Here is a 27,765-nt window from a genome sequence, read left to right as displayed (position 1 = left end):
ATCTGAGCTGTGCACATGCAGGTTAGATTTCATGACATCACACCTGGGAGCCAATTGTGATCCAGTACACAACTTAAATAAACTTCTGGCACATACACACACCATATCAGACAGATTATTATTTAAAGCAAGCATTTTTATAGGTTTCCAAACACGTCTGGAGGGGATCTTTAACGAGTGCTGCTCAGTCTAAAAGGAGACATCCTGTTTCACAGGAAGGTGTCACTCGCAAATCAAACTGCTCACAGGAATGAGGAATGTGGCCAGAATCAGAATCCTTCGCCATAAATCATCTCCGAAATGTCTTTGTGTGTTTTAACACATTTTACTAATTCATGCATTTGTTATTAGAGCTGTCCATCAGTGTGTAATTAGATGTTTGTCCTGAGAAGGAGCTGATGATACATCGTATACTGTAAATACTCTCCTGTCATGTTATGAAGGGAATAAGTCACGGGGATCCATTTCCACCAACATGCCAGTCAGTAGAAAAGCTGTTTAATGAAAAATGACAGAGAACTCCTCAGGCGATTGAAGCAATAGCGTACCCAAATTAACATGAGCATCACTCCAGTTGTCAAGCCCGCTCCCTGCTTTTTTGGTATTTTTAAGTCAGGATAAACCTGAGGAATGGAACAACCATTAAAACAAACAATGCTTGTGTTTTCTCTGGCAGGGAGCTGCGTTTCGCAGGGAAAGAGAAGAAAAAGAGAAGAAAAAAGAGGGGAAAGAAAACAACCGCGGCTGCTTTTCTGGCAGGGGCGTGAGATGCGGTGGTAGTGAGCCGAGAGCGGTGTCCCGTGCCAGCACATCCACATGTCATCTCTGTTTAGACACACCTTGGAGAATGTGACCTCTTTCCAAGCCTGGCCTGGCAAGGGGTCCGCGTTGGAGGGAGGAAAAGCCCGGATCGTGGCGAACCTGCGCCAGAACGCTGCCTCCCACTTTGCGAATGCAGGCATGTCTGCACTCGTGACTCACTACATGCATGGAGTGTGTGATTTGCGTGCAGGTTTGCAGCTCAGTGACGTTGCCTCTGGCACGTCAAACACCTACTGGCTCCATTGCTGATCTGTGATCCATTGATGGGCTTCGTCAGCAAAGATCGCCACCAAATTCCTAGTTTGAAAATCCCTCCTTTCTGCCAGTGGAGTCTTAGGTTTTCACGCTGGCGATCAGTGCTAAAGTGGTGGATTGAAGGCTAGGCAAACATCGCCTCACATCAGGTACTACATGATGATGGGAACATGAACCAACATGTATACATCTCAAAAACAAATCCCCAGTCAACACAGTCTATGTTATACTTATTAAAGATCAGTGGATGTGAAATTACTTTGTTTGATCAGTGAAAAAAAAAACAACATTTTATTGTTGCATCTACAAACCTTTTGAAGGTAATAACTTCTTAAACAGTATAAACACAACAGATTAATATTGCTGCCATATGGTGTAGATCCCTGTACTATAAGATCCTGTGTTTTGAACTTGGTTTTATGTCTAATATTTCTTAAACTGGAGTTACCACCTAACATTTTTACTGTATGCCTCCATCAACCAGTCAAATTTAATTCTAAATCACATAATATATGTCGTGAAGACTGAAGGAATCCGTATGTGTTCATGTTTGGCTAATGAAGCTGCTTGACAGTCGGCAATACGGCAAATGTGGATGTTGCTGCAAAGAAGCTAAAACATTTAAAATGTAGATTCTCATATTTTTAACCCCACTGCACAGTAGATCTTTACAATCAGCACAGATTCAAGGTGAACACCAAAGATTAATGTCATCAATTCATCGTCCAAACATATGTGTTACTGTGGTGGCAGGGCGTGGTTTGCTCAGCTGCAGGAGGGACTGATTGAGGGAGTGGTTCAGGGACCGGTGCCTGGAAGGGGCTTCATTAGCCCCAGCTGAATCACATCCCTGATTGTCCCTCCCTAACCCAGATAAAACCCAAGCAGGTCACCAGACAAGAGACGGAGGACGGAGTAGCAGGATGGCTGCTTGAAAGAAAAGACACAGAAATTGTGTAGTATTCATGGTTTGTTTGTACTGGGTGGAATAAACACCTTGGAAACCTTACATCGGCTGACTGTTGTTGTTCGAGCTGGAAATAACTCACTGGTGATAGTGGGATGCATGTCACAGTTACATGGTCACATTCTCCCCTTCTGTTTCTGAATTATGGTGTTGAATAATGGACAGAAACAGTTTTTTCACAACAATTTGATGTCAGAGTGAAGTTAACTTTTGACCTTTTGTATACATAATGTCATCCTTTTACCATTTTATCCTCTTGATTTCTTGAAATATGGCCACAAACATGTTTTGTAAGGTCACTGTGACCTTTGACCCCTAAAATTTAAACAGCTCATTAAGTCAAAGTGAACGTTTGTGCCAAATATGAAGGAATTTCCTTGAGGCCTTTTTGAGATATCATGTTTGTGAGAATGGGAGGGATGGGTAACCCGGAGACCTGAATATCTCCGGCTCTGGCTATCATGGGCATGGACGCATTCAAAATCAATAGGTCAGGCTTGAACGGCTTAACCTTCATGTCTCTCTATCAGCTGACTTCTGTGCTGCTTCTGTCTCTTTTCTTCAGTCATCTTCTTCGGTAAATCTTTAATGATCATCTACCGTCTCTTTGATTCTGTCTCCAGTGTTGTATCCTCTCTTCTGTCTGCTCATCCTGTCATTCACTGCCTGAAAATATTAAAACTCTATTATCAAAAGATCTGACAGAGCCTCAAGCAGAGTGTGAATATAGGTTATGAGTTGTGGAGGTACTTTGTGGGAAACTTACAGCAGCCACAAAGATGATCAATTATTCTCTTCCTGTTCTCTACATCTTCATCTGCCGTGCTAGCTGCCTGTGTCCTCCCTCACCACATCCATACACATCCACTTCTCCTCTCACCTGGCAGCTCCATCTTCAGATAAAGCATCTCTTCTTTGTCTCGTCTCAATCACGTCTCTCACTCTTCTTCTCACCAAACCGTCAGAAGAGAGCCTTCCCTCTGATATTCTCATTCCTAATCTTGTCCAACCTTGTCACTACCAAATAAAATCTTTGCATCTTCAGCTCTGCTTGGTGTCTTTTTGTCAGTGCTATTAGTGAGCTGCTCTCACTATCATTTTGTAAACCTTTCCTTTCACTCTTGCCTGGATCCTCCTGAAACTCTTCTTCACTCTCAGTGGACTTTGATTAAGATGTCCTGTATCTTCCCACTGAATTCTGATTCATGCTTTCATAAGCATTTAAATGCTTTTTCACAATGATATTTTAGTCACATTCCTGAGGGGAAACCATGTCAGATGTTACCTGTCGCAATAGTGGATTTAGGATGGCAGCTTAGCAGCGTTGTGACAGTGGGGGGTGGAGGTGTGGAGTAGACAGGCAGGGAAAAGGACATTCACCTGTGTACAGGAGGGATAAGCAAGCTGCCAGCCACACAAAGTACGGACACAGCAGAATCCTACTCCCTGCCCGCCGTTTGGCCTCTGGCAGCGACGGATAACTGAATTACAGTAGCAGCAAAAAGCTAATCTCACTTCCTCTGTGGGGGTCGCATGTGTGTGCACTTGTACGCCTGTCTATGGGGTGTTTCTGAGTCCGTGTACATTTGTTCAGGCTCAGCATGGATTTTGGAGAGCGTGCTATCCTGATGGGGAGAGTGTATGTTTACTAGATGGAGATGAAGGCTCGCATCCAACTGTCCTGCAGGGACCAGAAGGTGAGGAGTAATAGAGGTGAGGAGCATGCTGGCTTGTGTGTTTGTGTGTGTGAGAGAATGTGTGTGTGTGTGCAGCTTGTTTACATATTCTGTGCATGTGTCCACATGTTAAAGCATCACCCGTCACTCAGCTTGACGAGCTGTCATTCAACATGAAGCTAGTCAACTGGCATTCACCAAGCCTCCGATACAGATGGAAAAGACAGGCAGCCTGCAACAAAAAAATGAATTTAGATAAAAGAAACGCTCATGTTCTTTGTGGTTATGCACAGGTTTTAGTTGTAGGATTAGTATTTTTCTTGCTGTGTTACTGACTCTTGTTTGATATTGAAAACATGTAACCTTTTACATTAAGAATAGCAAAACACCAATCAAATCTTAATGTGCCAAAGGTTGACTCTTCAAGTGTAGAATAATGTCATGTTCTTCCTTTAAACCAGTCAGACTAACGATGAAGTTGTCTGAATCTACTCAAAGAAAGATGAGCTGCTGGGTAAGAAAGGATCTCTAACAATACTAATGGCCTTTTGTGGTGAAGCTAATCTTTAAAGATTGAACAGACAGACATATCAACATTGCCGTCCATTGTCACAAGCGTGGCTAAGAAGAGGGCGTCGTGGTAAACTGCGAGAGCAGATCACACAAGTCTGCTGCAAAATACATATTTATTTAGCAGATATCTTTTGGGGGAAACCAGAACAAATAGCGTCCTTAAGCACAAAGTCATAAAAAAGGGTGATTAGATGGGCGTGGAAAAGAGTTGATGTTTACACACTTGATTAGTTTAATTTGAGCTGATGTGAAAGATGGAGATGAAACAAGCCAAGTACTTTAACAGTTGGGTCTGAGACTGCAATCTGTTAGTGAACAGTCGATGTAAAAATCAACACTTGGTTGAAAGGATTTTACTTTGATCAATCCAAAAGTTAAAAGCAGTTCAAAAAGAGGTGTATTCTACAACTCCATGTACTTTAGCAGTTCCTGAATAAACTCATTTAAAGTTTGATGTCACACTGAATGATAAACATCCCCAGAAATATTTTCTCCTTTTTATCATTATTTGACATATGAGGTCCAGCTGCTGTCTCAATTAATCATGTTTAAAGTCAGCTTTTCCTGTACGAGCTCTTTGTAACACAAGTGAACACAAATAAACACATAAGGTTCAGTAAAGTGCAGCATTAGTCGCTGCATGTTGTTAATAAAGTGAACACTGTCAAAGCCATTGTCTTTATTAACTTCTTGTTCACTCTTCGTTTATTACAAACCAAAAGTAAAATACGTCAACGTTGAGTCAAGAGTTTATACAGGAAACACGAACATCCTGCCATTAGTTTGGTCAAATGGAAAAGTTGCATACTGGAGCTTTAACAGACATACTTCTCATCACCCTTCAGGTCTCACCTTGGAGCCCAAGCAGCAGAGTGTTCCTGTTTCTCATTCTTCAGAACCGGCTGACCGGGTTAAACTGGAGCTCGGGTTCTCTTCCAAGCCCCTCAAAAGCAGAGCGTTAGCGTGTGTCGTCCCGCCGCAGCCTCGCTGTACTTTTATCTCAGCGGCACCATGTAATGTGGTTTTAATGCTGAGGTGGAACACGTATGCGTTCTCCCCACGCACAGAACTCCTGTTTGTCTACGTGTGAGTGCTTCCTTGTGTGTGTTTACATTTGTGTGAACACTGTAAGCTGTGATGTTTGCTGCTAAATGTCAGCAGCTGGCAGACTGCGGACGGCAGCGAGCGCCTCCTGCATTCCAAACCATGTGACTGGCAGAGGGACAGTTGGCCAGTGATTTTATACTGGCCAACGGAAATGACACTACTGTAGCAGAAATGTGGCTTGTAGCTGCAAGAAGAAAGAGAGAAACTGATTTCACATGCCAAATTCAATTCAGTTCCAATGGGAGAAAACTCAGCTGGTGGCAGCAAGTATAATGTCTTTTGTGACTCAGGAGGAGCTTCATCAAGTCAGAGAAAAGAACTCAGAGGAGATACAGTAAAAGAGAAGGCAAATTTGTAAATGTAAGTTTGGAACATGAATTTGAAAGCAGAGGGATAGACACTTAAAGACACTTTGTCTATGTACTGGCCCTGTACTGGGCAGCAAAGGATAAGCAGTTAAAAATAGAAAAGAACTCTAGAAATATGCTTCTGACATGGCGACATGAATAAAGCACGAGCAGGTATTGACAGCTGTGTAGCAAATGTACACAGTTACAGTCAATGTAAACATCTCTGTACATCCTGTTGAAATATTTGGCTTTTCTGACCACAGACTGTACACAAATATGGATGTAGTCTCCAGTTCTGAAAAGTGAAGCCAACGACTAAGTGCCTTAAAGTGCAATACCATTGAGGGCTACTAGGGGCTGGCTCGATAAAGCCTCTGGCTCCAATAGCCTCCCATTCAAAGTGTCAACTTCTCTCGAAATACAAAGTCTTTTCCCCCCTCCCACAAATCATTATGGCTGTGTTCAGACTGCAGGCAAATCAAAAAACTATTCTCAAATCAGATCTTTATCAGAGAAATGTTCCTATTGTTTTACAACTGCTTCCTTGTCCAATGATTTTGAGGAGGAACAATCCTTTAAGGTCCAGTGTGCATCATGGGATGATTGTGGAAGTTGAAGTAACTCAGTGTGGCCACTACGCTAAAACACAGCACTGTTGGAGGGGGCCCTTGTAGCAGGGGGAGCAATGCTGCTGAAGGCTCTATCTTTTTCTTTTCCATTGCTCAGCAAACACTACTGCTGCTAAAAGTAACTGTGAGGAGGAAGAGGCAGAGTTGGGTGACCTTTATACTTGATGTGTGTTAATACAGGAGAGAGTAGGAGAGGGTGGACCAGAGTGGATGGTGCAAATGATGGTCTGGTCTCGTAAACATCCCATTAAAACATCTGCTGTGGCATTACAACTGAAATGAAGTGTGCTGGAAGAAGTCAACAGAACACGTCCAATCAGTATTGTGCTGTTATTTGAACTCTTGTTCTTCTCACTAAAGCAGGTTGTTGTTGTGTTAAGCTGCTAGTAGACTCTGCTGAAGTGACATCAGCACTGTGAGCCTCTAATGGCATGCAAAAGAGCCATGTTCACTTAGTGCAGACATGACGCTTTGTGCGTCTGGGGAAAATATTTCCTTACACAGTTTTTCAAGCATTGCATCGCATCGCGCGCACGCGCACGCACGCACGCACACACACACACACACTTTGACCTCATCAGTGAGATCAGACTGTTTCTCATATGGTTCTACCTGACTCACACTAGTTTGCGCTGCTGGTCATTTGGACGCAGTGACAGAACTCCAATCTGTTCAGCTCATTCTCAAGCCAAGAGGTGGAAAATATGTCTGCAGGTCAACATTTTTTTTAATGGAAAGGTTCAACTTGTAGCATTTTGTGTTTCTTACAATGACATTTAGGAGCATTATGAGGGTATAACAACTATTATTTAAAAGATATGTTTTCAGTTGATAAACCTGACGTTGAAATAATGACTTCAGAGAAGACGGACCAAAAATAAATTGCTTTCTATAAAAGAGGAAATGTTTCTAGATTTCTTTTATTCAGCATATTCCTTTGTGCCAGTAAAATCTGATGTAAAACGATTTTGAAAGCATACGAAGATTAAACAAAGACTTCTTAATTCACCTAGTAATGGTAAACTATTGAATGTTATTCACATCAACCATACCACTAACTACCAACACATAGCAGCTACATTCTTTTATTCACGTCAAGAGAAAACCAGATGCAGAAAAACTGGAGTTCTTTCTATTTTCTTTTGATTTTTAAGCTTCATCTTTGCAATCTAATTTTATTCATTTATTACTTTGTGGATAAAACATTTTTTACATTCTCCATTCCCCTCTCACCTGCCGATAGTGGGCAAAGAGTGCAGCTCACAGAGGCCTTCTGTGTATTTCAAACAGCCAGACTGAAGGCGGTGAAATCACCATAGGAAGAGAGAGCTAAATCCTGTGCGATAAAAACATCCTCTTAATCTTACCTTGAAAGCCACGACAGAGGGGAGCCTCCCCTCGGAAAGAAAAACAGGCGGATTATTTCCATTTGAAAGAACATGCCAAATTACACAAACGTGTTTTCAGCCGCTCTTTTCAAAAGTGGCAACAGATGGAGGCCGGTCGGCGTTGTGAGACAGGTTGGAGTTGACGGTCTGCCGCCGCTGCTTTCCTGTGTGTGCTGGTGTTTATCAGCACACGCAGGTAGCCCGAGAATCCATTATACAGAGCACAGATCTTATTCAAGCATACTCAAAAAGAGATGACTGCCCAGGTGTGTGCTGTCTTTCACAGATTTTTTTTTTTTTTCTTGTCTTGAATACAGACTGTGGAGTTAAAATGTAGCAGCTGCTGCATAACTTATCTCTGCAGGAGTTTGGAACAAAGTGTGGCGAGTGATTAGACAACTGAGGAAGGAAGTTGGGAGCTAGGTGAGCGCTGGAGGAGATAAATGAAAGCTTGAGGGTTATTTTAGCGTCTGTCAGACGGCCAAAACATGGGTATTTGAGAGCCCAGGCGCAAAACTGAAAGAAAAAAACAGTTCAAATTCCACATCACTTTCTGTTGAATTGAAAATAAGTAAATACAACACCTGCTGCAGAAAACGCACAATATAAATTTTTTTTTTTAAATGCCTTTTTTTTCCCAAATGTTAATACTTCTGTCTTTTTAGTAATTGTGGCATAATTTGAATCAGTTTGTGACCACTGGTACCACAGTGTGGGTTATTTCCTCTTAAAACAACCACAGATCCACAAGTGACCGAAAACAATGGACTGAGGCAAAGGATTCCCCCAAGATTACAAATGGTTATTTAAACAATTTTAAGAATATAACGGTAAAATAAAAAGCAATTTATTAAATCGACTCGAAGAAACCAAGTATAAAAACACAATCCAATGTGCTTTAAAACATAAGCGGAGTGCTACTGGTGACTAGGCCGCCGCTGTAAGCAGTAAAAAGGGGGGAAACAGACTCTGGGACAGGGACCTCACCAGCTCCTGTGCTCCACACACACTCACATCAAACTATACAAAATTATAATCAAAAGCATGCAAATACTGAAAGGATGTGCAAGACAAAAAGAAAATGCCATCAACCACACAACTGAGAATGTGAGGAGCAGGTGAGAGACCCAGTCACCAGACCCACCACGTCTGGGCAGCCACGCTGCTGCCAGCCCCAAGCACTCCCAAAAGAAAACAGGATAATCAAACTTGATGCAAATACAATTTTACAGAAAGTAAAATTCCTGGGGGAAATACCAAACACCGTTTAGTTAAAAGACAGGAAACTAAAACCAACAAAATGCATCTAACTAAACCATACTACAGTAATAAAGAAACACAAAACAGGAACAAAACTAAACTAAACTAAAAACAAAACAAAACAGCAGTGGCTTTCAGTTCTAGCCTGAATGTTGTGCCTCCTCCATCTGGGCAGGCTCACACCTGGTTTGGGCCTCGCTGAGGAGCTGGATCTAGGGTACAAACAAACAAGAGATAAACAATAGCAGCATAACTTTACTTAAAAACTATAACCTAAAGACACCTACCTCAGTGGATCCTCAATACAGCACTGACACCAAAAGGGACAAGCAGGCTGACAGCAGCTTATTCTGTGCAGCTTTTATACTCTGCCTAATGGGTGAACCAGGAAGTAGGAGGTGCCAAGGCCTGCCTGAACCTATAGTAGCTCAGGAGGGACATTTCCTGACTGGCTACAAGTTCTATAACTAACCCACCTCTGGCAGATATCACAGCTAAAAGACTTCCTAAACTTTGCTGATCTCTTTTTTAGGCTGTCCAGCACATACCACACCCCACAGATATTTAATGATGTTTGAGTCAGTCGACTGTGTTTCCGGGAGAAGTTGATGTTGTGGATTTTAAGGTCTGCTTTGGATCATTGGCATCTTTAAGAAGTCAACATCTTCAGTTTCACTTTTCACTTTCGCCTTTATCCATTGAGTGTTTTCAATGCACCTTTACCTTCATCTGTCGGTCTCCAAAACCAATCTTGCTCCTCCAGATGTTGACTTTCGTGATGCGGTGGCAGGTAAGGTTTCCTTCTGAGGACTCTTCAATGTTGATCCTGTTTGTAGATCAACCCAGTGGAAGCACCACTCCTGTGTTAGCTGTACCCTCTGCAGATCTGCTGAAATCTGGAAGTGCTTTTTTGTTCTTCCAGCTCTTGTCTTGAACTCTACGGTTCTCCTTAACTAATCTATTTAACTAAATATCAACAAAGCCTGGAAATGTCAGCAAATAAATTCCGTAAAGATAGTATAACTGAAAAGAGGTTAGCTTCTTCAACAGGACAGCGCTTTGAAGAAGACCTTAAACTCCACCATTATTGTCTCTCAGACAAGCTGGAGCTGTTGGAAAAGCCTGGGATTCTGGGTACTGACTCAGTAGGGGTTCCCAGATATTTGCACAAGCAACTGCTTTTTCCTATTCTTTTTAAGTTCATGAAATGAATGTAACGCATTTGAAATAAAGGCTCTCTTTTGTGTGTTTGCAGCAGGAGTTCTTTTTATTTCTTTTCAATTCCAAAATATACAAAACATGTCGTTTCCCCCGACGGGGTTGCACACGTGTACCAGTGTTAACTGGCACCCAACTTGGAGTCTTTGTGCACTCTTTTGATGAAAATGTTTAATTTGATCTCATCTTAGTCCTTTAATCATTAAAATGTTTTTAATACACTTCCGTCTACTTAGTAAAACTTTGGGTTAATTGATGCATTTAATTTAGTTTATATTTAATCTAAGGCTGGAGCCTAATCATAAATCTAAGTACCATGGTTACAGGTTTTAGCTGAACAGGCACATTCTACTATTTCAGTTTATACTATACTTTGACAGTTAGTGAAGTAGTATTTTCTCTGTAATTCTTTGTAATACAGGACAGTTGTGTTTACCCAAACTGACTGTTTTGAGAAGCCAACTGTAGTGCAGAGCTCTGACGTCTTACAGGACAGTGTTTAGTCACTTGTTCCCTTAAATTCTGTCAAGTGTCTGGAGTTAGTCAGTCCTAGTCCAGGAGCATGTATACTACCTAACACTGTCCTGCATGGCTATATTTCAGTCAAATTAATATTTAAAGCATTCGTATTGGGAATAATGTGGAATACAGACTCAGGAAACCTTCTTTAAAATCTATAAAATGAGAAACACTACATACTTTTCCCACAAATGTAGAGATTTTTGTTTTTGTTTTCCTCTGGTGGAACATATTTGAGCTTCAGACAATGAAAAAATAATACAGTGATACAGCATTTCTTAGCAAACATCAGGTGAAAGATGTTGATAGATCCAGAACACACACACTAAAAAACAATGTTGACATTACCTCCACATCGCAGCCTCCAATAATCCGTACTAGCAGCCATACTGTCAGCCAAAAAAAACATGCCTAAGCATAAGCCTATTCATGTTGTTTGCCTAATCAACTTTTCTCACTGGTATTGTTGGTGAATTTAGTCCACAGTTTTTTTTACTTTTTTTCCCCCAACAGTCAGAATTGTTAGCCAACATTGCTAGTTGAGACCTACATAGTAAAGAGCTGAGCTAAATCTACTTTTGAAGAATAGAAGTTTGGGTGGTAGAAGATACTGAATATCAGTAATTAATTAGTAAGTAATTAATTTTCGTTTCGTATATTTATTGACAAATTAGTCTGCCTATAACAGAAAAAAAACAAACCCGATATTTTTCATCTGGCTTGGAGGCCAGTCATGAGGACGCTTCCAGCGGATGCTTCTTTGTACCTCCTGGTTTTAATTATGCCAAACACTCACACAGTTCCCTCTTCTTTGCCCTCGATCCATTCTCTTCACCATCTCGGATGAAGGGTAGTAATCAAGAGCTGGTGGCAGACAAGAGGCCATTTACTCAGGTGAGGAGCGGAGAGATGGGGGCCACTTCAGGAGATGCAAAGCCTAGCCCAAGGGTGCCACTCAATCATCTCCAATCAGGAAAACTCCCGAGAGGCCTCAGAGAAACATGCAGCACCTCAGCTTTTGTCTGATAGGTCATTTTCCTTTTTTTTTTACCCCCAGAAAAGTAGAGAGAAGCTGGGGCGAAATGCACCTTTTTGGGACAAAGAATTTTATTCATAAACCTTGTTTTTGATATTTTAAACAGAGCTGCCCCAGGCTGCAGCAACAACACCAGGTCACGCTGATGAAGCATCCTGAAGAGGCTCTCTTCTCTCTCTCCTTCCCTCCTCCCGCCCAGGCGTTGAAGTACATCTCTCTGAATAAAGAAGCCTCTGAATCCAATATCAGTGAAAAGAGACCGAGTCAGCACGAGGGTGGTGCTGTAAAGAGGCAGGTACAGGCAGATGAATGAGGAACAGGAGAAGCCTTAGGTTGGAGAGATCAAAGATAGTGTGGAAAAGAAGCAGAAGAGGGAAAGATTGTTGAATTATTTTGGAGGTGTTTGAGGGGTATTTTCCGTCTAGCATGTCTAACCTCAGAGGGACATGTTCTGCCAGCTCTCACCGCATGCAAGCAGCATGCTCACATGTAAGCGAAGAAAGCAACACACACACACACACACACACACACACACACACACACACACACACACACACACACACACACGCTTTGGCTTCTATGTGTTATTTGCATCAATCTTCAGGGAGACTTTACCTTTTCCCTTTGTAGTAAGTTAAATTTCCTGGATTGTGGGAAAGAAAGCTTTCTGAGCCTTTGGAAAGATTGGACATGAACTCTTTTTGGCTGAAAATTCAGAATGTAACCGTTATGTTGAATAGTCAAATCAAATCAATCGACGGTGGGATGGCAGCAGGGCAGGCTGTGTCTGCTTAAATCTAATGTGTCTAAACTAATTTCAATGAGAAATGAGGCACCTCTGAACCCTAAGTGGAGGTGGTGATCCAGAAAAACCATATGGCTGCACACATCACCTATATGGCCTGGAGGCGGTCCAGCCAGCCATCATGACCTCCTGTGTGTGTGTGTGTGTGTGTGTGTGTGTGTGTGTGTGTGTGTGTGTGTGTGTGTGTGTGTGTGTGTGTGTGTGTGTGTGTGTGGACAGACTAGCTGTAACAGCTGTCTCCTGCAGTGTGCTCTGAGGAATGTCTGACTTTATGCCTTTCAGGTGATCTCAACTCAATTTAATTTTGTTATCAGTCCTCTCTGAGATGTGACTGCAATTGCCAGCCTTCAGTTTAAAAAAAAAAAAAAAAAAAAATTGCACAATTTAAATTGCAGTGTTGGCTTTAATGATTACGTTAATTATGAATATCTTACTTGTCTTAATACGCATTTATATGATTTATTTTATATTTGAGAGTAAGCAGCTCAGAGACTTTCCTTATTGACTATTGAAAATATAATGTTTTCCAGTTTTGTGTTTTTTTCTGCAGTGCTGGAACTGGACCAAACCATGACTTCAAAACCGAGGTTCATACCAAACCATGAATTTTGTGTATGATTACACCCATTACATTGTTAGCCCAAAATGGCATCTGGAACCAACAGTCAGTTTTCTGGATTACAACACTTCCTGCATTGCATCTTTTACTTTTCTAAGCCATGTGTTTTCTTTTCATTTTTTTGCTCTTACTTGTTTTCCTGTTTCTGCCATATGTTGAGAAACCAGTGACTCAGAGTCCCCTTGAAAGGTCTGAAAACCTGAACTTCTTGTAAACATTTTCTAGTGTTTCTTTCTTTATTAAAGTAATTGGTTGATTGTGGAATCACAAATAGCAGCCCTGCTAACGGCCCCAGAAAGTACCTTGAACTCAGCTTTCCCAGCTGTTCGTTTCCAAGGCAGGTGAGAACCACTCTGACAGAACCTGTGGTTCTGCACAAACAATGCACAGATACACAGATGCATATGCATGCGCACAGGTATGTGTTTGTGTTGGTATGCATTGATGTTGCAGTAAGATGAGTTCCTGCAATAAAAAAAAAAAAGTGGGTTAATATTCACACACACTAACACAAGTTTATAATTACTGGAGTGAAATTTTTTATTTCTCAACCACTTCTGACCAAATTCAAAAATGTATCTAAATAATTTTCTGGCTGTCCCTATTTCTTTATAAAAATATCCAACCATGAAACTCACCACCGTCTTTGTCAAAACATGAGGGTTCTTCAATGTAACAGCTTTTCTTGCTGTTGGCAGACACGTATGACACTCTCTTCTCTCAGACTTCAATCAAACCAACAATCCTCTTTCATAAGAAGACATTTGGGGAATATTCTGTCCTGATTGTGTATTAATTTCCAAAATATCAAACATCATTTACAATGTGAATTATGAAGAACTGCATATGCTATGTAAATATATTATGAATGCACAAACTGATGATCTTGTTTGCGTCTGCACTAATTCTTCTAGCACCTGATCTGGTTTGTGATTTGCCACCACACGGTGTCTCTGTGGTGCAGCCCGGAAAGGTGTGAAGTGCCTGAGAGAACTGTAACCTCCATCAGGCAGCTCACAAGAGGTTAAACTGGATAAAAACTGTGACAAAAGAAAAGGCCGGGGGATATAGGTGCTTTGTTTTTGATTCTCGAGTGTGATTCTGGAACAGGATCCAGTTTCCCAGCCTCGTAGAAAACAGGTGTTCTCGGCAGTTGTTCTTTTGTCCCATTACGCTTCTTGCAGATTGAATGTGGAGCCTGCACCTGTTAACATTCCTCAGTGGTTGTGAAAGACACAGTGATGCAGGAGAGAAAAAAAAGACAGTGATGAAATACAAATGTTTCACACAGGAAACAGGAAGAAAGTCATTAAGAACCTAAGAAGTTTTCTTTACGAATTAACAGTTAAAACCTTGTTTGTGATTGAAAGTAGTTTAAAGTTACTGTATTTTTAAACTCTTATGCGTGTTAATGCTGTTAATTTCAACCAGACCCAGTCTTGATTGGCTTGCCGCAATAAATTATTATAATCCTTCCAGCGATGACAGTTTGCTCCATTCTCAGAGAAAAGTCCAAACAAGGCAGCGTCTCCAGCCAATCACAATCCGTCAGTAATCATTTAAACTGCTCAAGCTTTCTCTGAAAACTCAAAAGTCCTCACTTTAAAGGTACTGCATTTGCTTTTGAAACAGCATGAAGAACAGATTTGATTATGGGAACAGTACGAATAAGAAGGACTTCACAGTAGATCCCAGTTGTTGTTCGGGGATGGCAAAAGGACGGGGTGGATCCTGGGTGTTGTTGCGGTCTGCTCTGGCCACAGCTGTGCATGGCTGTCAAGAGGCTCTGATGTCATGTATAATGGGAGTCCGTAGGGATGCAGGAATGGAGGGATGAGGGAAGAGTGAGGACCGAAACCAGATCCCTGCACTGTGCTGTGCTGTGCTGCTCCGACGGTGGGGCGAAGGTTAATGTGGAGCCACCTGCTGCACATCTGACACTGTCCCACAAACAGAAAAAGAAGAAGTGTCTTCGATTTTTTTTTTTTTACATTTTGCATATAGTGAATGGCAGCTGAGTTGAAATGAAGGAGTTATGTGTTCTAGCGTGTGTGAGTGCAGGGGGAAGCATGCGGAAGGAAGGAGGCTGACAGTTACGGTGACTTAATACCACTTGATATTTCATGGCTGGGGGAATGTGGCGGCACTCCCTGCTTTATGGAGCTGGCCTGGATTATTTAGTTGGATGGAGTCCTGCCCAGAGGAACAGCTGAATGATGTCATACAGCGCGCACACACGTTTTTTTTTTTTTGTCCTTACAATCAAAATGTAGATTCGGAGTTGAAGTGCTGTTCTGGTTCTCTCTGCAGAGGGGGATGTTGGGTAATTGGGAAGGTGAGCAGAGGAAAGGTGGGTGGAGTTTACTAATAAGAGCCTGGGTTGATTTCACAGAGGGGAGGGTGGGGGGGACGCTGGGGAGCAGATGTGTGTTTGGAGAGCGAGATGAGAGACTGAGGTGGGTGTTTTTTCAGAAGGCTCTCAGTTTGCCGGTAAGCTGACCTCACAGGGCATATGGTTGCGCAGATGTGTGTGTGTGTGTGTGTGTGTGTGTGTGTGTGTGTGTGTGTGTGTGTGTGTGTGTGTGTTCGTGTGCGTCCAAATGCATGTTTGTTTGTGCATGCGTGTTCCGTCTGCACAAATTAATGTCTGGCTTCACTTTTAATGGATAGACTCACTGCTGCTCACAGAGGAGCATGTTAGCATGCGAGGCCCTCTCCTCTCTCCTCCTTATAAGAACCTAAATATGGAAACAGTGATTGGAAATTGTTTAGACAACCTGAAATGGTTTATCCTGGGGCTGTGCACAGCTCACAGATCAAAGCAGAGGAAACATGAATCATACAGAGTTTCTGTACGGAAACAAACCCTTCGCCTTTCTTCCTTTTGACATACACACTGGCACAAATAAGAATGTTAAGGAAAACAAAGAGAAAGACGCAGAGACATGAGAGAAAAGGCTGCCTCTCTGAGTTCAACCGCATTGACTTCTTTGTTTGATCACTCTATACTTGACATCATATTGCCTGCTACTTCACTCCCATCACTAAATTGCCTCGCATTAATAAAGAGTGCACCGTCACCCGGAGCCACTTCTGAAACCCGCTGAGGAAAATATCAGAAACCTGTTCTTCAGTTCTCAGTCTTTCTCTCCCTCCTCTCCTTGAAGATCGTCCCCGCAGCTTTCCCGGGGAGCAGCATCCATCACAGGTTCGGCCTCCTCGGCTCAGCGATAACTGATCCACCGTGTAAAGAGCATCAGTCTCCTCCAGCCATCTCTGCTTACTCTTATCCAGGATGGGTCCAGGAGACGTAGTGCACAGCGCAGATTACAAACTGCCAAACGACAACGTCTAAGACAACTCCAGCCTCATACTGTCTGACAAATTATCCAAATGCTTTATTTTCCTGTGTTACTCTTAAAAGGCTTTGGTTACGATTCTACTGTAAGTCATAAGACTTGACATAAGTCTGACCCTGAACTCTCACAGCATTGGAGGGAAATAAGTATATTAACTCAAGTGCTGCACTGAAGTACAATTTTGAGATTCTTATACTTTACTTGAGTATTTCAATTGAATGCCATCACTGCTTCACTACATTACGGTGGGAAATATTGTTATTTCTACTCCACTACATTTATTTGACAGATGAAAATTTGACACAGTGACAACACATTGTAAAAAGATCAAACCAGTGATTTCAAAACCTTTGGTCTTCTGACATCTTACAAATGCAGAGTGTAGTTATGGTCACATTTCAGGTGACTATGAGTTGTTAAGAGCTCCATCAAATTAAGATTTTTCCCTCTAAACTTATCACTATTTTAATTTCAGTAAATGTTCAAATGATCCAATAAATATCAAATATCAAAGATTCGAGAAAAACTCCAAAAACTGAAACATATTTGTGATTCAGAACTTAGACTTCAGAAACAGACGACTCAATTTATCTGCTGTTCCTGGATACTAGTAGTTCAAACTAGCTCCACCTGCAGCAGCTACAACAGTAACAACTGCTGACACACTGATGCTTCAGTATTAATAATCTAATGATGTCATATAAAATACTATAATATATCAGATGTAGGGACCATACTAGTACTTTTACTTCGGAGGATTTTTCATGCCAGACTTTTACTTACAATTATTGAGTCCTTTTTACTTTCTGGTTACTGAACTAAAGGATCGCTGTGACAGTGAAGATTTATTCAGATCCTTTAGTTCAGTAACCAGAAAGTAAAAATACTCAATAATTGCTGTGGCTCAGATGGTAGAGCGGCCTCTACCTACCCACATGCCGAAGTGTCCTTGAGCAAGACACTAAACACCTAAAGTTGCTCCCGATGGCAGGCGAGCACCTCGCAGAGCAGCTCAGCCGCCATTGGTGTGTGAATGTGTGAGAGTGGGTGAATGGGAGGCAAACTGTAAAGCGCTTTGAGACCGCTAAGGTGATAAAGTGTGATATAAGTGCAGGCCATTTACCATTTAGCGACGTGTTCTCCTGCAGAGCCCCACAGGTCCAGGTTCAGTCTGTCTGATCTCTTACCCACCGGCATTCGGCTAGAACAGCTGCAGTGTACAGTGTATTAGCTTCTCATTATTCAAGAAAAGGAGGAGGAAAAAGGGAGAGGTGTGATCGTGAGCTTTTTTTTTTAATTGCTCACAAAAACGCCTGAATCGAAATGGCAGGAATTTAAAAAAAAAGAAAGAAAAGGAAACCAGTTTAGCAAAAAATATCATGAGTGGCATGCAGCCTGCCTGTGATCAAACGTCCACATTTCATTGCACTTTTCAGATTTTCAACAAATTCAGATATAATTTCTCTAAATTTAGATGGAAACATGACTATTGTTAGATTTCAAAGTGAGGACAGAAAATGCAGAGTGTGTGGTGAAATGATCCATGATCCCTGAGTACTCTACCTCAACAGTTTTAAAGCCTTTCTGGTGGCCTCACCATTTGCATCCTAGTCATTTCTGTCCTTCGTCTTCTCCCTTTCCTCTCCTCTCCCTGTGTCAGACGGACAGGAGCGGCTGACTCACTGCTTTCAGGGAAGTGAAGCTGCGCTGATGTCATCTTGACAGACAGAACAGTCCAGTAAACACAGCAGGGATGGCGTCAGACCTCGAACGCATCACTCTCGGCTGACAGAGGTGCGAGGTGATGTCAGCGTATGATGAAATTGTGATGCGGGCACTTCATCTAGCATGTGATGTCAGCATGGCCCCGGCATGACTGAGCACTGTGGCACCTATCCCCCCAACCATTACAGAAAATGGGGTGTAGCTTGGAAATACATGATGTAAATATCTTGCTTGTGTATTTCTATCCATTACACACAGTGAGTTCCCAACATCAGTTTGCCTTTCTCACATATTTGAAATGAAACACGGTGCAGAGCAAAGGACATTATGGATTATTAAAATGTTCCTATTTACATTTAACCATGCTGGTGACAATTGTTTTTACTTTCAAGACCATAATGTTTTCAGTCTTTCTCAGAACAGAATCACAGTCTTGATGGAAATGAATGTTCAGTATAGTGCAAAACTACAACAGGAACCCTTTGGACTGCAGTTTGGATGAATTAATGGATGGAACCCATCGAGCAACATGACCCGATTAAACTACGTTAATGTTTTAGCATCTTTGAGCTTACTGTTTTGGTTTTACACAGATCTGCAACTTAACTGTTTTGTTTCTGTGTCAACACTTTTATCAACCTCATGGTTTAGTTAATTTCAGCTAGACAGACTGGTTAGAGGTAGATGATATTTATTTGAACTATCAAACAGCTAAAACAAGACTAGGTCAAAACCATGTATATGGCTGGACGCTGTATGAATTGCCAAAGGGCTTTTAATTTGAAACAAAAGCTTTTGATTTGAAACAGATACAGGAAGTCGCGGCATTCAGCCGACCAATAATGTAATTTTGTCACTCAGTCTGTCACTCGCTCAATCAATCAGTTATTTATAGGGCTGGCCTTGCTGCCTGCCCTGTAAACACAGATCTTGCTTAAATTCATCGACTGTTACATCTTAATTTCTGCTGGATGTGTTAGTAGTCTGTGTTGTGTTGACAGCTTGTTGCGCTTCCCCCCTATTGGCCAGAAAAACCTGAAAGAATGCAGGTTAAATGCAATCATTCTAACATTTAGTCGGGCTGGGCCCAAAACATGTGACACACCAACACACTACTCTGAAGTAAAGAATTGAGTATATTTGTTTATTATGATTTTTAAAATTTTTTACTAGCCGTCAGATTTCCCTCTTGTGTGTCACGTGGCCGACCAAAAATCTGTGTGACCGAGTGGAAAACTATCCAGGCTGTTAACATCTGCTGTCATTAACTTTATTGTAACGCTGCAAAGTTTTAGCTCCAGGGTCAAATGTCAGGAACTTTTAAAGGAACTAAAGGTTCCTTTAACACTTTTTAAAAAAATTTTTTTATGTGTTTCCACCACAGTCACCACAAACATTGGACCAAGTCGTTAGTTACTGTTTCAAAATGTATTGGGGTTGAATGTTTCTCATTTAAGTGAGCAGTCAGGTGCAGTGACTCTGAACGCAGCTGGAGACCTTACTCATCCCTCAGCTCGTCACAGGGTATAAAAAGCACCTGCTATCAGTTGCTCTCTCTTGCCTCATGTCCTGAGCCTGCTGTGGCTGGTTAGTGTTGTAGGTATGTAGTGGGCTCACTTTTCATCCAAAATGTTGCCGTTTTGTTTTGCGTATCTGCTGTTTTTTTTTGTTTTTTTGCTCTGTCTGTTGTGGCTTTGTTTTGTTGTTTGTATTATTTTTATTTTCCCTTTGTTCAGTTTAGTTTTGGCTTTGCGTGACTATTTTGTTTCTGTTATTAGTTTTAGGAATTTTAGACTAACCTTTTAGATTTTAGTTTTGTGTTAAGGCCTTATCTTAGATTAACATGTAATAAAGTAATTTGTAATTCCCTTATTGGTTTTGTGATTTATTTTTTCTTTTATTGATTTATTTTCTCCCCATCCCTTTAACATTGTTCCCTTCCCAGCAACTGCAGTCCCTGCCACTTTATTAACTTGTCACTTCAATAAAATATTTTGGTTTAATTTGGAAACACGTCTGTCTTCTCTCGGTAACGAGGCTGTGCACCAATTATGGTAATTCACCGATACCATAGTCAAGATTTGCGAAAAGAATACTTTCTGGGGTGCATTCCCCAGGTGGTGTTGGTGCAACTCTCTTTTCCTCTGTTGTGCCCTCGCCACAAAAAGGATGCAGATTTTTACTACGTTCTTACAGAACACAAAACGAAGCCAACTGCATCAAAGTTCCACCTTTTCATTGCAGATTACACTCTCAAATTCTCTCTAGATATCTTCCTCTGCATTTAACAAGGCCATTGTCGGGCCATCTATAGTAGGATTTCTTCTATTGCTCTATGTAGTTGTTTTTCAAAGCAGAATGAACAAAATATACTTGTAAACGTGTTGTAAAATGCTTGACCAATCGGTGGAACTGAGTGTTGCAAGCTCCTCCTTGAACTCGCCTGGACCTTCAGAAAGTACTATCACTGAGGGAAAGTACCTGCAGTGGAAACACGGCATAAGAAACCGTAACGGGGTGGGGGGCTTTTAGGTGTAAAGTTCTTACCCTCTGCTGCAGACACCTGTAGTTTTAAATTCCTGGTAACACAATTATCTGTGTGGGAAGCCAGTGAGGGATCATGTCCTTGCCACTGTAAACAAGAGATTTGAGCATTTTTAAGTTACAATAAAAAAAAAAAAAATTTTAAATATATTATTAAACAAGTTGTACACTTTTACCCAAATCACACACTGCAGTTGTTGTTTTGGGGATAATCCTGGTATCAACTACAAGAAGCAGCATCTTCCAAGAATGGTGAAATAAATCAAATATGGCTTCTGTGTGGAAAAAGATGAGTAGCTGAACAGAACACTCTCGCTCAAAACCAGGCTGCACCTCAGATGAACTCTCTCTGTGAGTTGCACCTCAGACCATATCATGTGTCGCCTTAAATATACCTCTACGGATGGTTCATTTCATGGTCACTTGAACATACAAGGCATGCGGGATTTAGCGCCTGATTGTGTCACTTCCCATGTTGCTCAACTGAAGCAAGTTGAGCTCTAACAGGCTTAGCGTGGAAAAGAATTTCTCCTTTGTCTCCTCACGGCCGGCAGCTCGATGTGGCTCAGCCTCACGGAATCTCGGCCCTGACCCTGGACAGGTGTGCAGGCCGCCTTCCAGTCCCCTCCACATTCACACACCTACTACACACTCGTACGTACTCATAGAGGTGCTCAAGTTGCTCTGAAATGAGAGACCGGTAAAAGATCCATCAACGGGAAAATCACAAGGTAATGATATACTTAACTCCCTGGTGTGTGTGTGCACGTGAGTGCGCTCACTCATTTTCACGTGCACAAAATGCAGTCGGGGCAGCCCCCTCCTTTCCCCGCCTCCCCCCCAGCCCCTCAGTAACTTTTACCTTGCCTCATTTGCTTCATGGTGAAGGGGCTGATTAAATATTTAAAGTATGGAGTACTTTCCCTTGGCATCAGGTGTAACTCACTCCTGTAATCTCAGATAGCCTGGTGCACGGCGCAGTAATTACAGTCGAGTTAACACTGAGGCAGAGAGGGTCTACGACAGGCAAGGCTTTGTTGTTTATGTCTGCTTACAAGTTTATAGGCCTGTTCCTGCTTTCACTTGGTCCTGTGTGCAGCCATGTGGCCTTTTTGCATCCATTCTGGCAAGAATTATGATACTGTTTTGTTTCAAGATTTAAAAGGGCGAAAGGATTGTGTGAACACTAGGAAAAGATTAGATTCTGTGTATTTCATGCTCAATTCTAATTTGTGAAATGCTGGTTCTTTATTAGAATGAATTGTGTGTCGGACCCATAGCTTGCCCTGCTGCCCTATCAGGAAGCAAGGTAATTTCTCTTGTCTTTGCGTGATAGAAAATTATGACGTCTAATGTGTATCATTTTGGACTCAAAGCACTAATTGACAAATGCAACTATGTCACCTTGTTACTAAAACTAAGCAGCAGTAAATACCAACATTTCTGAAACGTGTCCAGATGGTTTGCACTCAAATTGATTTAAAACTATTTTTGTTCAAACTTTGATTTTTGAGGCCCTATAATTTACAACCCCATTTCCAAAGAAGTTGGGACAATGTTTAAAATATAAATAAAAACAGAATGCAATGGATTGCAAATCACATGAGGCCATTTTTAATTAAAGATAGTACAAACACAAAATTGTATTGTCTTATGAAAAACATTAGCTCATTTAGAATTTTATGCCAGCAACACCTCCCAAGAAAGTTGGGGCAGGGGCTTGTTTATTGTGTTGCATCATCTCTTCTTTTAACAACACCCTGTAAGCGTCTGGGAACTGAGGAGGCCAGTTGCTGGAGTTTTCAAAGTGAGATGTTGTCCCATTCTTGCCTAATATAGGATTTCAGCTGCTCAACAGTTCAGACTCTCCTTTGTCATATTTTCTGTTTCATCACGTGCCAAATGTTTTCAATGGGTGACAGGTCTGGATGGCAGGCAGGCCATTTTAACACCCGGACTCTTCTACTATGGAGCCATGTTGTTGTAAAACATGCAGAATGTGGTTTGGCATTGTTTTGCTGAAATAAACAAGGCCTTCCCTGAAAGAGATATTGTCTGGGTGGCAACATATGTTGCTCCAAAACTGTTACATTTCATTCAGCATTAATAGTTCCTTCATAGATGTGCAAGCAAAATAATGCCATATGCACTGATGCACCCCCATAGCAACACAGATGCTGGATTTTAAACTGTGCACTGAAAACAAGCTGGATGGTCCCTCTTCTCTTAAGCCAGTAGGACATGGTGTCCATGTTTCCACATAGAATTTCATATTTTGACTTGTCAGACCACAGGACAGTTTTCTACTTCAGCTCTGTCCATCTCAAATGAACTCGGGCCCAGAAAAGGCAGCAGCGTTTCTGGATTATGTTTATACAGAGGGTTCTCAACTTACGAACATTCGAGTTACGAACATTCGTAGATACGAACAACCGCTGACGGATGTCCATAAATGTTCGTAAAATGCCGTATTGCGTTCGCAAGTTCATATTTTGTACAGCGCGCCACATCCGACTGATTCCCCTTTCTGCCGCAACCCACGCCGAGCAGCACTGGCTCATCTCCAACACTTCGTTCGTTGCTCCAACACTCACTTCGTTGTTGTGTTCATCTTAGTTCGTACCATCTTGGATACTTTACTGTTTCTCATATATTTATCACCCATTTCTCATGTATTTATCATGCCTAAGAAAGCAAGCCATGGTTGGTTTGCTAGATTCAAACATCGTGCATATCTGCACAACATCGCACTAGCTGGTGAGGCTATATACGCATCGACTTCGCTCTAAAGGTAAGTTACAGTAATCATGTTTATGTGTTGTTATTATGTACTCTAATTATTTCTGGTAAGTCTTAGGGAATAGTAATGAATAGTAATGGAATTTAAATGACCTCAAATGGCAATTATAGGTTGAAATTTAATATATAATGACTTACGAACAATTCAGCTTACGAACAGCTGTTCGGAACGCATTGTGTTCGTAGGTTGAGAATCTGCTGTATACGGTTTCTTTGAGAAGTTGAGTTTTAACCTGCATTTGAGGATGCAGTGATGAACTGTGTTCACAAGACAATGGTTTGAAGACGTGTTTCTGAGCCCATTCAATGATTTCCACGACAGAATTGTGTCTGTTTTTAAGCCGTGCCACCTGAGGGACTGAGAGACTGCCTCTCTGGGATGCTCTTTTTATTCGCAATCATTTTACTGATCTGTTGCCCAGGTAAGCAAATTACTTGAGCTGTTCGACCAGGTAAACATTAATTTCATAGTAAATGTATAAAAAGAAAATCATAATTTATGCTGAAAAGAGAAATATTATTATATAAGAAATACTGTACAGTGAAACCAATTAATTATTTTAATTGCTGTTGTGTCACAGTAGTACAATGAGAATTTGGATGTGATTTTCAGTAAGGCCTTAGAGAACTGAATTTTGTGATGCCATAGAGTAATGGCCTTGTTTTTATACAGGTTGGGTTTTTGAGTTGCCTGGAAAACACTGTAGATTTTCTTCATGAAGGAGATGGCGAGCCACCTTTAACGCTGAGGAGTTGGACCACGATCACCTATTGTTCCACGGAGGAGACTGTCCATTCCTCCATTCCTTCATTCAAGTGCACCAGTGTGGTAGGACAGTCGAAGCCCCTCCTCTCAGACTTTTATTTGTTGAACCAAAGAGCTCTTTTGAACTAAACTGACTTGACCTGACCTATCCGACTAAAAACCCGTTATGACCACGACAGAGCATCATCTTAAACATTTGAATCCAAAGAACTCTAAACTGTTTGCACTAAAGAGACCTGTGATATTGATAATAAGTTCATGAGTGTTATGTTTTCAAGCTGCTAAGCAGTTATTGTTACTTTAAATGCACTAATTATTGCATATGCGAGTGTAAATAGTTTAATGTTTTATTGTTTGTTAAAGTTATTACAAATTGCAGTTGAACGTAACCCTATGGCTCCAGTTGATTATTGTCTGTTATCTCCTTACAACCTCTCCCTTATGAATCTAGACACTGGTCCATAGCATATTGAGTCTTCTGTTAACCCTGTGTGGGTTACAGGCATAAACTTGGCAAGCCAGCCAGGAGAGGTTAAATTGTTAATGAGACACCTAAATTTAACAATTTTGACACTTAAGGTGTTTACTTTTGAGTAACTGGAGCACCAAAGGGTGCTCTTTGAGCAGCTTCTTTGAGGTTTTTTTTTTAGCACTTTACCCTGATATCCATCCTTAAAACATTAATCGAAGTAATAGAGGTTGTGAAATCAGAATATTAAAGTTTAAAATGCTGTTTTAGTAAGTGGACTAACTCAGTGAGATAGACAATAAAGCTTTTGACTTCCTGAAACAGTTTGGGTCTGTAAGTAGGTTAGTTGAAGTGCCTTCTGTGGATAAAGAAGTGAAGGTTATTCTGGAGTTTCAACATGAGGCTACAGTTAAAGAACTGGAGAAACAGTACTTGCCTTATGACAGACCATGCACGCAGACCCAAAGGTTATGCACCACATTCAAAGCCTAGCCAGTGTTTATAGTAGTGAGATTAGTGCTTCTGCAACCATACAGTGCATCCGGAAAGTATTCACAGCGCTTCACTTTTTCCACATTTTGTTATGTTACAGCCTTATTCCAAAATGGATTGAATACATTTTTTTTCCTCAAAATTCTACACACAAGACACCATAATGACAAAGTGAAAAAAGTTTGTTTAAAATTTTTGCACATCTACTAAAAATAAAGAACGAAAATATAACGCGTACATAAGTATTTGCAGCCTTTGGCAGCAATTACAGCCTCAAGTCTTTTTGAGTATGATGCTACAAGCTTGGCACACCTATTTTTGGGCAGTTTCTCCCATTCTTCTTTGCAGGCTTCCGTCTGGCCACTCTACCATACAGGCCTGCTTGGTGGAGTGCTGCAGAGATGGTTGTCCTTCTGGAAGGTTCTCCTCTCTTCACAGAGCAACGTTGGAGCTCTGTCAGAGCCATTGGGTTCTTGGTCACCTCCCTGACTAAGGCCCTTCACCCCTAGTCGCTCAGTTTGGCTGGGCGGCCAACTCTAGGAATAGTCCTGGTGGTTTCAAACTTCTTCCATTTACGGATGATGGAGGCCACTGTGCTCATTGGGACCTTCAATGCTGCAGACATTTTTCTGTACCCTTTCCCAGATCTGTGCCTCGATACAATCCTGTCTCAGAGGTCTACAGACAATTCCTTGGACTTCATGACCTTAAGTATGTGCTCTGACATGCACTGTCAACTGTGGGACCTTATATAGACCGTGTGTGTCTTTCCAAATCATGTCCAATCAACTGAATTTACTACAGGTGGACTCCAATCAAGTTGTAGAAACATCTCAAGGATGATCAGTGAAAACAGGATGCACCTGAGCTCAATTTTGAGTTTAATGGCAAAGGCTGTGAACTGTCTCTCTCAGATGAACCTCAACTTGTATCACCTATCTCCCAAGTTAGTGAGGACATAAGCCCCACCACTGTCACAACTCAGTCGTCTGAAACTGTCAAAGAAACTGTTTCTCTTGAAGAAGGTAAAATGACACAACACTAGCTACCAGCAGATCTACTCAGTACACCTGAGATGCAACGTGTGATTGTGGAGAATTTTGTTAGAAACAGTGAGGTGGCGTCCCAGTCCAACTTGTCTTATAAACTGAAGCCTTTCTCAGGAAGAGTCACCCACCCTGCTTTTGAAGTTGATTATGACGCTTGGCGTAGCAGTATGGAATTCTGCTTAAATGACCCCATGATTTCAGATACACAGGTTGTGAGGAAAATTGTGGAGAGCCTCTCACCCCCAGCTGCTAACATAGTGAAATCACTTGGTCCAAAAGCCACACCTAAGGCTTACCTTAACCTGCTTGAATCAGCTTACGCCACAGTTGAGGATGGTGATGAGCTCTTTGCTCGCTTTTTGAACACCAACCAGAATGTTGGCGAGAAAGCTTCTGAATACTTGTAGAGGCTATAGACAGCTTTAAGCTCAGTAATAAGCAGAGACGGGATTTCTCCTTACGATGCAGATGAACAACTACTCAAACATTTTTGTCGTGGCTGCTGGGATAGTCCATTGATAACTTGCCTCCAGCTTGAACAACGCAGAAATGAGCCCCCATCTTTTGCTGAATTGCTTCTTCTCTTGCGTATTGAAGAGGATAAGCAAGCAAGTAAAGCAACAAGAATGAAACAACATCTTGGGATCAAAAAAACTAGAACTCTTTCGCATCTGCAGACCACATGCATTCCAAGCATGGACAGCCCTGACAGTGATGCTTTTTCTGCTGCCACTAATAATCTCCAGAAGCAGATCGCAGAACTCCAGAGTCAAATAGCAGAATTAAAAGCCTGCAGCACTGCAAAACCTGAAAAAAGAGCATCAAGAGAAACCAACAAACAATGACAAAAACAAAAGATGAACCAGGAGTGAAAAAAATCAAACAAATCACAGCCAAGTTGCCTAAACCTAAGCCGTGGAATTGTTTTAGATGTGGTGAGGATGCTCACATTGCCTCCCACTGCAATAATGACCCAAACCCAGCACTAGTTGAGGGAAAGAGAAGAGCGCTTAAAGAAAAGCAGTGTACACCCCTGATCTGCCGGATTTAAACTAACTCAAGCTTCCGTTGAGGGACAAACAGAAGCTGGGGATGAACCACGTCCCAACCTAATGAAGACTAAGAGGGCTATGAGCTTAAGTGATGGAGTCCACAGCAATAGCAAATTGCCTAGCCGACTTGTAGGGAGGAAGTGTTCAAGCAGAGTGACTGTTGATGGAGTAGATTGCAGTTGTCTGCTGGACACAAGCTCACAAGTCTTCAATTTTGTCTGTGCTAACCAAGCAGAATTTGAGCAATGGGCGCTACTGGAACAACCAACTAGCTCATCATTGCCAG

The sequence above is a fragment of the Embiotoca jacksoni genome, unplaced genomic scaffold (assembly GCF_022577435.1).
Source record: "Embiotoca jacksoni isolate LCO1_2020_lvr unplaced genomic scaffold, fEmbJac1.0.p SCAF_17, whole genome shotgun sequence".
NCBI lineage: Eukaryota > Metazoa > Chordata > Actinopteri > Embiotocidae > Embiotoca > Embiotoca jacksoni.
Note: the sequence above shows the minus strand (reverse complement) of the source record.